Source organism: Heteronotia binoei, chromosome 7 (genome assembly GCF_032191835.1).
Source record: "Heteronotia binoei isolate CCM8104 ecotype False Entrance Well chromosome 7, APGP_CSIRO_Hbin_v1, whole genome shotgun sequence".
NCBI classification, from domain to species: domain Eukaryota; kingdom Metazoa; phylum Chordata; class Lepidosauria; order Squamata; family Gekkonidae; genus Heteronotia; species Heteronotia binoei.
In genome coordinates this window covers 83,315,389-83,328,099 of record NC_083229.1, presented here as the reverse complement: position 1 = coordinate 83,328,099, position 12,711 = coordinate 83,315,389, and the positions used below count along the sequence as shown (strand labels likewise).

General features: G+C 49.8%; 1 protein-coding gene across 1 annotated transcript in view; it reads right to left on the bottom strand.

The window, feature by feature from the left end:
• The window catches only part of SMCHD1 (structural maintenance of chromosomes flexible hinge domain containing 1), a 122,222-nt gene that overhangs the window by 21,392 nt on the left and 88,119 nt on the right, over window positions 1-12,711 (bottom strand). The gene's annotated exons all lie outside the window — the stretch shown is intronic.

The window sequence follows — 12,711 nt, the reverse complement described above, 5'->3', positions numbered from 1 at the left end:
GGTGAATTTCTGAGAATTCAGCAGAACCTCACTGACCTCTTGGGGAAAACTCAGATCCTTGCCCCAAGCCTCCAAGCTGTAAGCTTGAGACATTCCAGATCATGGTGGAGTACACTGTCCATACTTATGAGATCTCTGTATTTGGGGAAGGAAGGGTCATTTTTTATAAAATGAGGTTCCGGAGCTCATTAACATAATTCATTTGCAGAAATCATTTGCATATGCCACACACCTGACATCACTGGAAGCTGTACTAAATTGCATCAGCTCAGCATCTACCTTAAAATGCTCCTTGAATCATAATTGTCCTAATAAAACCTTTCTCCCGTCATCATACTTTTTAAACTACTTTCTCCTATGTGGCCACACTGGCATGATGAAGATTTCCATCTGTCTGCTTTATATGTTTTGATTTTTTCCCCTTTTTTGTATGTGGGGGGAATATTAAAGTTTGTCAGAGTTCAGCAAAATTCTCACAGGGGGTTTGAACAATGGAGCCCAGAAAGAAGTATTTTGGGGAGGGGGTAAGAAAGAAAGAGCACAATAAAATTTAGAGGTTCCAGAGCTCCGCTCCTGCGAGCTCCTGCCCAAAATGAGGTCTGGGAAAGGGAATGTATTGGCTATGAGCCAGCTCCACAAGGCTCTGAAACTACATTTGGCATGGCCATAAGGGGGCCACCAAAATGATCTCTGAACTTTCCCTTCTGGCATTCTCTAAAACTCTGTTTAAGTAGGGGGAATGAATGCACAGAACAGTTCCCGTGCCCAAGGCGTCTGGAATGTGTCCCTTGGAGACCCTGTGCCCCTGCCAGCACAGGAAAAACAGGTTGCTTACCTGTAACTTATGATCTTCGAGTGGTCATCTGTGCAGTCACACACATGGGTTTTCCCGCTGGAACGAACCCGACCTCGGAGAATTCAAAGCTAGCCTTAGGCGTTATTTTTGGCGCGCACTTCCTCCCGCTCTGGGGAGCAGGCATCCACTGCGCATGCCTGGAGCGAGGGGAAGGCGCTCCACCCACCAGTTTCTTTCTAGCTGCTGTTACGTACAATAGGGTCTATGAGATGTGAAATCGCAGAAACAGCAGCGGGGACGGATGGGTGGGCGTGTGTGACTGCACAGATGACCACTCGAAGATCATAAGTTACAGGTAAGCAACCTGTTTATCTTCTTCGTGGTCTCTGTGCAGTCCCACACATGGGTGACTGATAAGCTAACTTGCACGGAGGTGGGTGCTGTTTCTGAAAGAGAAATTTCAGAGGTTAGATTATATATAACAGAGCGGTAAGGTACTCCCGCTTACCTTATGAGAGCATGGCGGCTCAGTTGAAGATGGAGCGGAGTACGGCTTGCCCGAAGGAAGAGTCTCGCCTTGCATGAATGTCCATGGCATAATGCGTGGCGAAAGTGGACGACGAAGACCATACTGCTGCTGCACAGATGTCTTCAATGGGTATGCCCCTCGCAAAGGCGGAGGATGTGGCTAGTGCCCTAGTAGAGTGTCCCTTTAGGGGCTTTGGAACTGGGTGTTTAGCTAACTTGTAACAAAGTGATATAGCCTCCACCAGCCATTTAGACAATCTCTGTATAGAGAGTTTCTGCCCCTTCTTGTGTGTTCCGTAGGAAACGAACAATGCCGGGTCCTTGCGAAATGCAGCAGTCCTGTCCAAGTAGAAGGCAAGGGCTCGACGCACGTCGAGGTTATGGAGAGACTTCTGTCCCGAATCCGAGGGGTGTTGAAAGAAAGATGGCAGGGTTGTTACACTTTGAAGGTGGAAGGGTGACACCACTTTGGGTAAGAAATTTGGGTCCGGCCTCAGAACCACTCTGTCATGATGGAAGACAGTGTATGGCGGATCTGATCGAAAAGCGCAGATGTCACTGGCCCTTTTAGCTGAGGTGAGTGCCACTAGCAGGGCTGTTTTCCACGATAACAGGTGCAAAGGGATAGACGCCATCGGTTCGAAAGGGGGCTTCATCAATTGACTGAGTACTACAGACAAACTCCATGCAGGGTAAAGTTGCCTTGTCGGAGGTTTAAGGTGAAGGATTCCCTTCAAGAAGGATTTTGTAACAGGGTGTGCGAACACTGTACGGCCCTTTATGCTCTGGTGGAAAGCAGAGATGGCTGCTAGATGTACCTTAAGTGAGGAGTAGGTAAGACCAGATTCCGAGAGAGAGACGGTGTAAGTAAGAATCTGCGAGATAGAGGAGGACGCAGGGTGGAAGTTATTACGTATTGCATATTGGGTAAAGCGTTTCCATTTAGCTGTGTAGGATTTCCTAGTAGAGGGTTTCCTGGCGTTTAGAAGGATGTGTCTGACGTCGTCAGGAAAATCTAAAAACTGATCCTCCAAGCTGTTAATTTGAGGACTGACGGGTTGTGGTGCAGGACCCTGCCCTTCTGTTGGGACAGAAGATCCCGTACCTGCGGGAAGCAGTGGTAGGTATTGTCTGATAGGAGAAGCAGAGTGGTGAACCACGCCTGGCGTGGCCACCAAGGTGTGACCAGTATACAGTTCGTGTGGTCCAACTGCAATTTCTGAATCGCCCTTGTTATGAGCGGAATCGGTGGGAAAAGGAAATGAAGTGGACCGTTCCACATTTGTAGGAACGCATCCCCTGGTGACAGGGAGGAGGGAGGGCCTCTCATGTAGAAAATGTCGCATTGAGCGTTGTCTGGGGACGCAAAGACATCTATGGCTGGGGCACCAAACATAGTGAAGACAGGGAGGAGGTACTTCCTCTTGATTGACCATTCGTGATCGTTTACTGTCATCCTGCTCAGAGTATCTGCCTGAGTATTCTGCACCCCTAGTAGGTGCACTGCAGTCAGATGGATTTTGTGAGCGATACTCCAGTGCCACAATCGTAGAGCCATCTTGCAGAGACGGGAGGATGCGGTCCCTCCTTGTCGATTGATATAGAACACAGTCGCCACATTGTCCGATGTTATTTGTATGTGGCGACCGTGCAGAGAGGGCAGGAAGGATTTCAGTGCCCTGTGAACAGCAAGAAGCTCGAGGCAGTTGATATGCAGGAGCTTTTCATTCGCTGTCCACTGCCCCTGGACCGTCAGAGAGTCGAGGTGAGCTCCCCACCCCCATCTCGACGCATCTGTAGTGACAACAGTTGAAGGTGATTGTTTCAGGAAGGGCATTCCTTGTAGGAGGTTGTGCTGACTTGTCCACCACCGCAGGGACGGTAGAATGCGGTTGGGAACTGAGAGTAACGTCCGTTGTGACTGTTTCTGTGGGTAAAAGGTTCTGACAAACCATAGCTGTAGAGGCCGCATGTGAAGCCGGGCATGTGAGAGAACCGCGGTTGTTGCTGCCATTAGACCTAGCATGCGCTGGAACACGAAGGCTGTTTGTGTCGGATGGGAGATTATCGTGTTGGCCAGGGTTTGGATATTCGCAACTCTGTCTATAGGTAAGTAGGCCTTGTGGTCTGTGGTGGATAGATATGCCCCGATGAATTGTATTGTCTGCGAGGGAGAGAGTTGAGACTTTTGATGATTGACCTGCAACCCTAGAGTAGCGAGGAGGTGAAGGGTTATTTGAATGTGATCTCTGAGCTGTTTTTCGGAACTTCCCACCATCAACCAATCGTCTATATAGGGGTAAAGAGTCATGCCCCGTTGACGGAGGAACGCTGCTACCACTGCCATACATTTTGTGAAGACCCTTGGAGCGGTTGAAAGGCCGAAAGGAAGTGCCCGGAATTGGTAGTGGGCATTCCCTATGGCGAATCTCAGGAATCTTCTGTGGCAGCTGTTGATGGTAATATGGAAGTACGCGTCTTGAAGATCTATCAGCGCCATCCATGCGTCCTTGGGAATGAGTGGCAGTGTGGACTGTAGGGTAATCATGCGGAATTTTGTGGGACGTATGTACTTGTTCAGTCTGCGTAAGTCCAGGATTGGGCGCTGGCCCCCGTCTCTCTTCGGTACCAGAAAGTACCGGGAGTAAAACCCCGTGCGATGGTATTGAGGGGGGATTGGCTCTATGGCCTGTTTGGCCAGAAGGATGTTGATCTCGTCTTGTAGAACCTGTGAGGGGGGGGGGGGTTGCCAGGAAGTGTGAGCTCTGTGGTTGGGAAGTGAACTCTATGAAGTAACCTTTCTTTATAATTTGCAGTACCCAGGAGTTCGTTGTTATGGACTGCCACGTCGGTAGGAAGGGATGGAGTCTGGGAGTGGAGGGGGCGAAGTCAAAGAGACTGCTTGTTCGGGGGAGTGGTCTTTTTAGAAGGTTGCGATCTTTGGCGTTGCTGGAAGGGCTGCTTTGCAGGAGGTGCCCTCCTTCTCCAGTAATCAGATTGCTTGGGAGATCTAGTGCGCTTATAAGAGGGGGTTCTCCAAGGTCTCTGTCTGTTGCCTTGAGGTTGCTGTTGGGTTACCCCCAGTCGCTTCGCTCTTTTCCTGCTGTCATCCACGGTGGTAAGGATGTCATCCGTGGTGGCATTAAATAGACCCTGCCCATCAAATGGTAGATCTTCTATTTTATACTTAATGTCCTGTTGTAAGGTGGACGAGCGAAGCCAGGCGTGTCTCCTAAGGGCTATTGCGGTCGCCATTGATCTGGATGTGCAACCGACTGAGTGGCGGACAGTATTAATTTGTTGCTTGCTAACGTGATTAAGCTCCCTTAGCAACTTGGTGGCCTGTCGTTGTGAAGTTTCAGGTAGTGATGGCACTAGAGTAGTGAGTTGTGCTGCAATGTTGTGTGCATATGCCGCGAAGTGGGCCATGTAGTTATTGATCTTTGCTGATGCTGTAGAGATTGAATAAAGCTTTCTCCCTAGTGTATCCAATTTACGCCCCTCTTTCTCTGGTGGTACAGGGTGGCGTGTTTGTTTAGTTTTTGATGACGAATGTACAATCATAGAGTTAGGTGCTGGATGGTTGTATAAAAATTTGGACTCCGGAGCATATATCTTGTACAGTGACTCAACCCATTTGGACGTTGGTGGTATAGAGGCTGGCTTATCCCAAGCCTCCTTCAGTGCCTCTAGATGGACCGGAAGCATGGGCAATGAAGAGCTAGCAGGTAGGTCTGCGTTGATCAAATCGTGGACGACGTCGGTAACTCTAGGAAGGTCAGTGGTCAGCTTGATGTTCAAGGCTGTGGCCATGTCAGTTATGAGGTCCAGATAGGACTTGGCTCCTTCTGAGGGAGAGAGATCTGCAGGCTTGACTATGTCGGAAGTTGGTGAGGCCGGTTGAGATAAGGAGTGTGAAGAGTCTGAAGCCTCAAGGTCCGACTCGTCTTCATCCCGTGGGTCCTGTGGATTAGGTGTAAAGGGTTCCGATAGCAAGGGTGCTTTGGTTTGCTGGTCGGCTTGCTTAGATGTTGACGGTATAGGAGAGACTGGGACCCGACGGCGAGGCGATACTGTCTGTGCGGAATGACGAGAGGGCTGCTGTTGGTACCATGGTGGACTTTGCTGGTGTTGGTACCGTGCTGAATCTGAATCCTGTGGTTGGTACCGTGGTGGACTTTGCTGGTGTTGGTACCGTGCTGAATCCTGTGGCTGGTACCGGCCCAAGTCCTTTTGCTGCTGATGTTGGTACCTGGTCGAGTCGTGTCGTTGATACCGGTCGTGGTACCGGTCGTGGTGCCGTTCGCGATGTCCCACATCCTGGTACCGTGGGTCACGGTGCCTACGGGTGCGGTAAGATTCTACAGAAGGAGATCTCGACGGAGTATAGCGCAGGTAGGAGGATCGGGACGGAGAGCGTGATCTGCTATGGTACCGACTCCCTTCGTCTCTACTGGAGGATCGATCACGGTATCGCGTGCTCTTCTCCCGGTATGGGGATGCCTGGTACCGATGCTTCAGTCTGTCTCTGTTTATAGGGGACGCAATATGTTTGTCCCTAGAGAGTGATCTTCCGTGACGCCTATCGCGTGCATGGTCTCGACGGCGTGGGGAGTCAAGGCGGAGAGGAGACACCATAGCGTCCTTGTAGGTACGCGGAACAGTCACGTCCCGGAAGGCATCGAGGTCGAGCTGTTGTTGAAGTGGCTGAGATGGCTGAGTTGGTTCCTTCGCCAAAAGGTCCTCCGGTAGGAATTCCTGTATCGATGGTGATCGAGAGCGAATCCGTATAACCTCGGATTCAATGTCATCCACCGGAGTCAGGACTGGAGGTGGCGGCGGAGCCGTGAGCACTCGGAGTGAGGAGACCGCCATGGCGGCTTTCGCGTCCGAAGCCCCTTGATGCGGCGAAGAAGATTTCTCTTTTCCCGTCGATTCACCATGTTTATTGGAATCGTGGTGCTTCTTCACGTGCTTTGAGGGCTTAAGCTTCCTGGGAACCACAGCCACAGAAGCTGCCTGGGCCGTACCGACCCTCTGAGGTGTGAGGGTAGGTGGAGACTTCCGCGGTTCGGAAACTTGAGACATAGCCGGGCGCAAAGATGTCGTCAGTAAGTAACTGTTGAGTCTAGCGGCGCGGTTCTTTCTAGCTTGTTTGCCGAACTGGGCACAATGAGTGCAATTGTCCGTTCTGTGGGCTTCACCCAGGCAAATTAAGCAGAACGAGTGGCCGTCTGAAGAGGGAATCTTAATCCCGCAACGGGTGCACTTTTAAAAGGTAATTTTAACTTCTTTTCCTTCCATACGCCCGGGGGGAAGGGGGGGGGAAGGAAGAAGGGAGAAGAAATAAAGGGGGAGAAATATATATATATATATATTTTTACTATACCAGACAGGCGAAGTGAGGTAGAAGAAAAAGTGAGGAAAAACGTTGAGCGGTAGCGGTGAAAAGACGGCTGAGGAGGCTAGTTGAGAAGAGACGCAACGAGGAAGGACTATCCCGGGCGGCGGTCGGAAAGAAACTGGTGGGTGGAGCGCCTTCCCCTCGCTCCAGGCATGCGCAGTGGATGCCTGCTCCCCAGAGCGGGAGGAAGTGCGCGCCAAAAATAACGCCTAAGGCTAGCTTTGAATTCTCCGAGGTCGGGTTCGTTCCAGCGGGAAAACCCATGTGTGGGACTGCACAAAGACCACGAAGAAGATCAAAACCTTTTTGCCTTCATGCTGTCCCAGATAGCAAACAAATCCACACTGGGAATGCCCCACTTAGCAAAAACAGATTCCGGGTAAATGGATTTTAGAAACCACTTGTGGGACAGATTCCATGCTCTGCTCAATCTGTCGGCTTCTACATTCAGTTTCCCTGGGATATGAATTGCCTGAATAAAGGCATCAAGAGACTCAGAACAATGTTACAAATTGAGGCAGCCTCTCAACAGACCTGTTGGTTGACATAAAATTTTGTTAGTGTTGTCTGAAGTAAGATGCGACAATTTCAGAAAATATCTGTGAAGCTAAGGTAATTAAATACTGCACATAGCTCTAGCCAATTAATACGACATAGCCTCTCTGTCTGTGATCAAGTACCCTGCACAGAAGAACCCTCACAGTGTGCACCAAACCCAGAGGTGAGGCATTTGTGGTAAATACTATCTCACGATGAGGCATACCAAATGCTGTACCCTGAGACAAACTCAAGCGAACTCCAGTATGACAGCCCTCAGATCACCTGTCTAGTGATGGAAAACCTCTGCCACAGTGAGTGCACTTCCATTCTATAGCCAGAAACCAGAGTTATAAGGGTCTCATGTGTAGTCTGGCCAGTGGCAAGACTGCTGTAGTCAAAGCTGTGTGACCCAACAAGCCAAGAATATCCTTTGAAGATAGGAAGCAAAGTCTAGTGAACTGCTCCGCTAAGGCAGTGATGGTCTTTATTCTATCTGTGGGTAACAATCCTTTCCCTTGGACAGAGTCCAGAATAGACTGAAGGCACCAATCAAGACTTATCCCATTTAACCAGGAGTCCTATATCCCAGTAGAGTCCCCAAACTATAGAAATAATGATTTATTAGTGTCAGCTACTTAATAAGGTGTCAGAACCTTAATAATGGTTCATTAGTGTCAGCTACTACTAGCCAATAATCCAGGTAGGAAAATATATTACACTCCTGCACTTGTAAATGAACTACCACTAGAGCCATACATTTAGAGAATGTGGCCAAGCCAAAGGGCAATACCATGTATTGAAAAATATGTCCCCCACAAGAGACACAGAGAATCCTTATGAATTGAGACATGAAAACAGGCATCCCTGAGACTGAGATCAACAACTAAGAATTCAGCTTTAATAACTAACACTGGCCCTGCTTAGCTTCCAAGATCTGACGAGATCAGGCTTTCCTGGGCTATCCAGGTCATGGCTCCCTATAAAGATGTTCAACCCTACTCACAGTGGGTGGAAGCAAGGCATGTCTCTACCAAGCCTGGCTAATGTCCTCCAAGCCTTCTAGGATAGGGAAGGCAATCATACCTGGGGACTGAGGATCTTATCCCTAGGTTTATGCTCACTCTGCCAGCACAGGAGTGTTTCAAGAGACTGAGCCATGCACGTCATTTGCTTGCCATACATTCTTATATCTTATAATAATAATAATAATAATAAATTTTATTTCTATCCCGCCCTCCCCACCTTAGCGGGCTCAGGGCGGCTAACAGCATATTACAAAACATACAGTGATATTATAAAAACATTTAAATCCAACAATATAAAACATCAACAATAAAACTACTAACATTAAAAACCAGTTCAATGATATAATTATTCTGCGGTGTGAATCTTCAGACCGCATTGGCGGCTCCTTAATTCTTGATCTTCCTAACAGTCCGGATGTGCCAGTTTAAAAAGGACGGTCTTGCAGGCCCTGCGGAACTGCTCAAGGTTCCGCAGGGCCCGCACCTCCTCGGGGAGTCGGTTCCACAGAGTAGGAGCCGCACTCGAGAATGCCCGTACTCTGGTGCTCTGATGTTTAATCTCCTTCGGCCCGGGGATGGTCATCAGATTTTTCTCGACTGACCTCAGTGCTCTCTGGGGTTCGTATGGGGAAAGACGGTCCCTCAGGTAGGTGGGTCCTCGGCCATATAAGGCTTTAAAGGTAACGACCAACACTTTGTACTGGACTCGGTATATAATTGGCAGCCAGTGCAGTTCACGTAGCCCCGGCTGTATATGCTCCCGTTTTGGAAGTCCCAACAACAGCCTGGCCGCCGCGTTCTGCACTAGCTGCAGCTTCCGAGTCCGGCACAGAGGTAGCCCCAAGTAGAGGGCATTACAGTAGTCTAGTCTTGAGGTGACCGTTGCGTGGATCACCGTTGCGAGGTCCCGGCGCTCGAGGAAAGGGGCCAACTGCCTTGCCCGCTTCAGATGGAAGAATGCTGACTTGGCAGTGGCTGCTATCTGGGCCTCCATTGATAGTGAAGGCTCCAGTAAAACACCTAGGCTCTTTACCTGGCGCGCTGCTTTCAATAGCGCACCGTCGAAGGCCGGGAGAGCTATTTCCCTTCCCAGGGCGCCGCGGCCCACGCACAGGACCTCTGTCTTCGCTGGGTTCAGCTTCAGCCCGCTCAGCCTGAGCCATGTCGCGACAGCCTGTAAAGCCCGGTCGAGATTCCCTGGTGCGGAGTTGGGCCAGCCGTCCATTAGCAGATAGAGCTGGGTGTCGTCTGCATATTGATGGCAACCCAGCCCAAACCGCCGGGCAATCTGGGCGAGGGGGCGCATATAGATGTTGAACAACATCGGGGAGAGAACTGCTCCCTGAGGCACCCCACAATCCAGTGTGCGCCTCCGGGATCGTTCTCCCCCAATAGCCACCCTCTGTCCCCGACCTAGGAGAAAGGAGGAAAGCCATTGCAGGGCCGACCCCTCAACCCCAATGTCGGCGAGGCGGCGCGTCAGTAGCCGATGGTCGACTGTATCAAATGCAGCCGACAGATCTAACAGCATCAGCACTGCAACGCCGCCTCGATCCAGTTGCCGTTGGAGGTCATCCACTAAGGCGACCAGCACCGTCTCCGTCCCATGGCCCGGCCGGAAGCCTGACTGACATGGGTCCAGGACAGAAGCGTCATCCAGAAACCTCTGAAGCTGCTGCGCCACAGCCCTCTCAATAATTTTACCTAAAAACGGTAAATTAGACACCGGTCGATAGTTCGCCAATTCGGCCGGGTCTGCTGTAGCTTTTTTCAAGAGAGGGCGGACCAAGGCCTCTTTTAGGGGTGTTGGAAATTGCCCCTCTAAGAGGGACCTATTTATGATGTCCCGTAAAGGACATCTAAGCTCCCCCTGGCAGGATTTAATCAGCCAAGAGGGGCAGGGGTCCAGATCGCATGTTGTCGGGCGAGCAGCGGAGAGGATTCTGTCGACTTCCTCCAGGCTGAGCGGGTCGAAGTGGTCCAGCACTAAACCTGAAGACAGGCACGGAGCCTCAATTTCACTCACTGTATCCAAGGTGGTAGGCAGGTCTTGGCGGAGCAACGAGATTTTATCTGCAAAATATCTCGCAAATGCCTCACAGCCTATTTCCAATTCTCTAACATTTGGTTTGCCTTGAGGCAACGTTATAAGATCCCCAATTATTCTAAATAATTGTGCTGGGCGCGAGTTTGCAGATGCAATCTTGGTAGCAAAGTATTCTTTCTTTGCAGCCTTGACTGCCATCTCATAAGACTTCATAAACGTTCTATAGGATGTTCTCGTTGCTTCGTCCCGAGTATGCCTCCACTGCCTCTCTAGTCGTCTAAGCCCTTGTTTCAGCCGGCGCAACCCCAGGGTGTACCATGGGGCCAGCTTCGTGCGAGGGCGTAGAGGACGCCGGGGTGCAATTTCGTCGATAGCCCTGGATAGCTGGTCCTGCCAGATCTCCACCAGGTCATCGAGGGAATTGCCAGTGGGCCAAGGATCCCTCAGGGCCGTTTGGAACCGTTCCGGGTCCATCAGGCCCCGAGGGCGAGCCAAAATAGGCTCTCCGCCCATACAGGGTTGGGGTAGCATCCCCATACGGGCCTTAAGGGCTAGGTGATCCGACCATGGTACCGCTTCTACGGCGATATCGTTCACCAAAATCCCGGACGCAAAGATCAGGTCTAATGTGTGCCCGGCCTGATGCGTGGGAGTCTGACAAGTTGAGAGAGTCCCAGTGTTGCCATGGACGACACTAGGTCCATCGCCTGAGTGGAGGCCGTGTCGTCGGCATGGACGTTGAAGTCACCCAGGACCATAAGCCTCGGGTACTCCAACGCCCAGCCCGCCACTGCCTCCAATAGTGATGGTAAGGCATTGGCCGGTGCGTTAGGCGGACGGTACACCAGCCAAATTGCCAACCCCTCTCCAACATCCCACGCCAGACCGGCGCATTCAATCCCATCAATCCTTGGGCCTGTCAGGGATGCAGAAGAAGGCTCTCCCATCCATTCTTTGGGGATTGGATCTGGTGCAGATCCATTGGAATCGGCCACTGGTTCCAACTCTCTCCTCTCGGGCTCAGGGAAAGGGACATTGTGGCCAATGGCAAGTACAGGTATGGCTGGTGTGGGTAAAAATAGCCAATTGGATCCATATGTCAGTCGAAGGTACCATCCCACTCTTCTAGATACCTAGGGAACATCCTGTGTGAGTGGGACACCCATCTTGTGCAGGGGTGATTTTGACACCATGGAACCATCTGCTCAGATTTGGTATTAAATGAGGTCTAATCTGCAGGCAATCTAGTCTTAATCTCCCCCTCAGATATGGAGATCAGAGGAGACCTCAGGTACGGCGGTGCCTCAGGTCAGTCTTGTAGTATCAGAGTTGGTTTGGGCATTCAAGCTGGGGTAAGAGAATGGGAGACAGCCTTTTGCTTATTCTTCCCCTCTGCAGTCGTTGGTGGCTCTTCCTTTGTCTTCACAGATGGGGGAATCAGAGGCTTTAATCGCCTTTTCCCAGAGCACAGCCTTCAGTTTTGAAGCCGTATCTCCATGGTCTTTGGGACTAAATGTTTGGCAAGCTTTACAGGTGTACATTGTGTTCATTCCCTAAGCAAAACAAACATACTTAGTGCTCATCTGTTTGGGTCATCTTAAAAGTACAATTAATTCACTTTTTAAACAATGCTTTTTGGGTTATTTTGGCACCCCAGAGCAAATTGCAAAAGCAGGAACAATTCTTCAACATGATGAAGCTAGTGCTGCTGCTGTGCAGAAGCACGTGGTCTCTGGGCAGGAACAAACTTCTGCTTTGGCGCACAGTGCCCCTGCAGGCTTTTAGTTGTAAAAATCTACCAATAGGTAGGCCTGCTCATATGCGGTCCCCCATGTGGACCTGCACAGAAGACTGATGATGAACAATATGTATTTACTATATATAGTGGATAACAAATTCAACCAGCAGAATAAACATAATTTGCAAAAACTTCAAAAGAACTGCAACCCCCTTATTTTATTTGTATATGAGATGTTATGTTAAATAATAGATTCAGGTGGGAAGCCAAGCTGGTCTGAAGCAGCAGAACAAAGTTTGAGGCTTGTGGCACTTTTAAGATGAATAAGACTTTGTTGGTCTTAAAGGTGCCACTGGACTCAAACTTTGTTATGTTTAATAATGCTAAGGTTATAGAAAGAAAGTGAATTCTGGAACTTCCAAATGTCTGCAAGTTTGAGATGTTTCCATCATGGATACATAAAAAAATATTTAATTAGCTTAAATGTAGATTAGTGGCAGCTTCAAAGCACTGTTCATTTGCAATTAATACAAGATTCTGAAAGTTACCAGGACATAGGCTGGCAAACTGCTAATTACTGGAATCCTAGAAAGACATATTCTAGTATGCCTAAACTGAGAGTACTCTTACTCC